The 4,640-nt window shown below is 47.8% G+C and overlaps 1 non-coding gene across 1 annotated transcript; it reads right to left on the reverse strand.

Annotated features, from left to right (window-relative positions):
• Positions 1 to 655: 655 nt before the first annotated feature.
• LOC114805948 lies at positions 656 to 784 on the reverse strand. Its single transcript, XR_003754080.1, has one exon. It is a non-coding gene; the product is annotated as a U6atac minor spliceosomal RNA (small nuclear RNA).
• Positions 785 to 4,640: the final 3,856 nt, after the last annotated feature.

Below are 4,640 nucleotides of genomic sequence, written 5' to 3' on the forward strand. Positions count from 1 at the left end.
GCTGCAGATCTGCATAGTGGAGAGAGCTCTAAATACAGCCTTACCATGGCAGACCAACTGGACCCAGGAGCCCCCCAAAAGAAAAGCAGTGTGGCTAATGGAAAGAGCACGGGCTTGGGAGTCAGAGGACATGGGTTCTAATTCCGGCTCCACCACTCGTCAGCCTTAGGCACTTAACTTCTCTGTGCCTCAGTTCCTTCACCTGTAAAATGGGGGTTAAGACTGTGAGCCTCACGTGAGACAACCTCATTACACTTGTATCTACCCCAGTGCTTAGAACAGAGCTTGGCACATAGTAATCGCTTAACAAATACCATCATTATTATTATTAAAAGAACCGACTCTTCATGGGTTAAACTTAGGGGTGAAATTTCCAGGTTGGGGGCGACTCTATTAATAATAATAATGGTATTTGTTTAGCGCTTACTATGTGCAGAGCACTGTTCTAAGCGCTGGGGTAGATACAGGATAATCAGATTGTTCCACGTGGGGCTCACATTTTTTAATCCCCATTTTTGCAGATGAGGTAACTGAGGCACAGAGAAGTTAAGTGACTTGCCCAAGGTCACACAGCAGACAAGTGGCTGAGCCGGGATTAGAACCCATGACCTCTAACTCCCAAGCCCAGGCTCTTTCCACTAAGCCATGCTGCTTCTCAAAAACTTGGTTAGATACCACAAAGTAGGTGGCAATGCCTTTACCATATGTATGTTGTAAAGGCCACTGGGACGTCTTCCATCCTTCTCAGGGGGAGTGCTAACCTTCTCTCCTTTCAAACATACTCTAGAGTTTAAGTGTGTTGTGGGCAGGGAATGTGTCTGCTAACTCTCTTGTACTATACTCTCCCAAGCGCTTAGTATAGTGCTTTGCACACAGTGAGCACTCAGTGATTGAGGAAATTGTTCAACCCCCTCAGGACAACGTAGCTGAATAACTAATTGAACCTAGAAATAAATGTCCTTACACACCAAAAAGGGGAGGCTAGGAATAAGCACTAAAGAGGGGTGCTGGGTTGATGCAGGCGGGTGGGGGGAGCATGATTAGGGTTTTGGGGAGCATCCTTGGCATCTGATTCAGCTCCCATAAAGTCCTGACTGAGAGGACCTGTTTGGCTGTGGCTTCCAGCGCTCCAGGCAGATACAGGAACCAGGAGGTAGGCTCTTGTCTGGATCTGACTACCCATAGCCTGCGAGTGTGCATGCCCTGCTGCTGCCCTAACTTATCATGGGATATTTAACAGGCGTCAATCCCCCTGGGGCTTCCAAATCATTTCACGGAAATAAATCCGGTTGCTGACACTCGCCTCGTCCCGCTTGTTGATTTGGATGCCAGGCCCTGCCTGGCAGTGGGGGGGATGGAGGGATTCATTCTTTCATTCAGTTATATTTATTGAGTGCTTACTGTGTGTACATCACTGTACTAAGCACTTGGGAGAGTATAATATAACAATAAATACACACATTCCCGGCCCACAGTGAGCTTACAGTCTAGGGATTAAGGAAGAAGAGGGAGCACCCCTCTTCCCCACCCGCCTGCCTTCTTCCTCTCGAACCTACAACACCTTGGCTTCACAGATTGGGGTGGGGGAAAGTGCAGCTTTTCGAAACCACTAGGCTGTAAGCTTCTCGAGGGCAGGAATCATGTCTACCGACTCTATTGTACTCTCCTCAGCACTTAGTACATTTCTCTGCACACGGTAAGCTCTCAAAAGATACCACTGCTCGATTGATTGACCGACTGAGTGCTTACTGTGTGTACAACCCTGTACTGAGTGCTTTATAATTATGGTTTTATTAATGGTATTTGTTATGCACTTACTCTGTGCCAAAAACTAAACTAACTGCTGGAGAAGTATAAGCTAATCAGGATGGACACAGTCCGTGTCCCACATAGGGCTCAAGCTTCAATCCCATTTTCCAGATGAGGTAACTGTGAAATGAAGTGACTTGCCCAGGGATACACCCAGCAGACAAGGGGAGGAGCTGGGATTAGAATCCAGGTTCTTCTAACTCCCAGTCCCATGCTCTATACACTAGGTCACGCTGCTTCTCTTGGTTGGGAGAGTACCATACAATCAAGTTGGTAAACACGGTCCTTTCCCTTCAAGGAGATGACAGTCTGATGGCAAGCAGTTCCCGTTCCATCCTCTTGTTCATTCAAATAGCCCAGGATAGGGAGTGTCATCTGGTTCTCCCCTAAGGACCAACCCCTCACCTGGGCTCACCTGTTCCTCTCCACCCTCATTGACTGTTCTTAAGTGGCTTGGGTTTCGGAGTAATTCATTTATTTCTGTTAATGCCTGTCTCCCCCTCTAGACTGTCAGCTCATTTTTTGGGTTTTTTAAATGGTATTTGTTAAGCACTTAACTATGCGCTAGGCACTGTACTAAGCAAGCGCTGGGGTGGATACAAACAGATTGGGTTGGACACAGTCCCTGTCCCACGTGGGGCTCAGAGTCTCAACCCTCATTTTACAGGTGAGGTAGCTGAGGCCCAGAGAAGTGAAGTGACTTGCCCAAGGTCACACAGCAGACGAGTGTCAGAGCCGGGATTAGAACCCATGGCCTTCTGATTCCCAGGCCCCTGCTCTATCCACTACGCCATGCTGCTTCTCGCTGTGGGCAGGAAACGTGTCTACCAACTTTGTTCTACTGGACCCTCCCAAGTGCTTACTTCAGAGGTCTGCTGCATAGTAGGTTCTCAATAAATACAACTGATGGATCAACTGAGTAAACTCTGATGTGGTGCTTTCCCTATGATCTGTAGATAAGCTCTCTTTCTATCTTGGACTTGGGAGAAATCCGAAAGTGTTTTGGATAAAATACATCCAGAAGAACATCTCTTGACTCCACCCACTGCCCCTCTTATGCACACAGAAGTTGGGTTGAGCACTATGGAAAGCGACTTAGACCATGAACATTCTCCTCCCAACCCCCGACCCCCACCACCAAAGCTTGGAATCCAAGGGACGCAGCTGTCAGACAGAAAAGGATAAACAGTCCATGAGGCAACAGATGCTCATTCAACCACATCCCATACACCCTCCAACTACGCTGTAAGTTCCTTGAGGGCAGGGGTGTGAATTGTACTTAGTACAATGCTCTGCATAGAGTCTGTGCTCGATAAATACCACTGGTCGATCGCTACCTACTTGGCACTAGCCGCAACCTTTTAGGCAGGAAAAGGGAGCTTTCCTGAGGAGGCTATGGATCAAAACCCACAGTAAATACCGCCCCTAATCCACGAAGAAGTGGTTCACCGACAAAATGACATCTTGTCTTTATTTTAACCACAATCGTTGCCAAACCAAGTCCAACCTCTTTCCTCATTCCCATCCCTTAATATGTCTCAGGAGGAGCAGTTTTATTTTCTACAATCTGCAGTTGGGGAGACTGAGGCCCAGAGCAAGAAAGTGACTTGCCCAAAAACTCACGGCAAGTCAAAGATGGATCCATGGCCAATGTCCTTAGCTCATGCCTCCCTGGCCATTGCATCTCAGTCTTTGAGCCAGATTGAAGAAAAATTTAGAGAATCAGCCTACCCTAGTAGATAGAGCATGGGCCTGGGTGTCAGAAGGACCTGGGTTCTGATCTCGGCTCCGCCACTTGTCCGCTGTGGGACCTTGGGCAAGTCAATTCACTTTCCTGGGCCTCAGTTACCTCATCTATAAAATAGGGATTAATACTGTAAGCCCCAAGTGAGACCTAGAATATACCCCACCTGATTAGCTTGTATCTCTCCCAGCACTTAGTACAGTACCTGGCAAGTAGTAAGCACTTAACAAATACCATAAAAAAACCCAAACCTTAACATCTCTGAGGCTCAGTTACCCTATCTGTAAAATGAGGATTAAGGCTGAGCCCCATGGGGGACATGGACCTTGTCCAAACTGATTAGCTTTAATCTACCCCAGTGCTTAGTACAGCACCTGGCAAATAGTAAGTACTTAACAAATGCTATAAATGAAAGGAAAAGACTCTCCTGCCTGGGTACCCAACCACGTCAGTGAGTGGCTTTCTGGGATCCTTGTCAACAAGAAGCAGAGGTGCCCGGACTAGAATTGGATCAGGGGTTTTTCAGGAGCTAATGCTCTCCAGAAGTAGCCTGCAGCTAAGGATGAGACTGTAGCCTTTCCACTTTTCCTTGGAGGTGGTGACTTACAGCCCACCCAACTACAGTTCTATGGTTTCCACAGGACCACAAAATGGGCTACTTGCCAATTCCTCTTAGATCTCTATTATTTCCTTCCTACTGGCCGTTAGACCAACGGTCATTTGAGAGGGTCCTGAATACAGCCCACCTCCTGTCCCCACCCCAAATCTAAGATGGCAACAAAGATATCTCTGGAGAGGGTGAGGCTCTGCAGACATCTCTTACCCCAGACAAGAGCGCCTGCCTCAGCCTGGTCCTTAGGCTGACTTCTCCTTCTACTCCTCCACCCTCCAAAGCTGCTCATCAAATCCCTTCTCCAGCTTGCAGAAGATGGGGCTCGCCTCTTTTCTTCATCATTTCGGCAAATAACGAACCCCCTCAAGCCAGAAAATCACCAGAGAGCGTGAAGAATCACACTATCCACACTGTGTCAGGAGCCCGACTCAAAGGTTTCCGACTTGTCAAGACCTGAATCCGGGCCCTCCGTAA

The sequence above is a fragment of the Ornithorhynchus anatinus genome, chromosome 20, assembly GCF_004115215.2.
Source record: "Ornithorhynchus anatinus isolate Pmale09 chromosome 20, mOrnAna1.pri.v4, whole genome shotgun sequence".
Lineage (NCBI taxonomy): Eukaryota > Metazoa > Chordata > Mammalia > Monotremata > Ornithorhynchidae > Ornithorhynchus > Ornithorhynchus anatinus.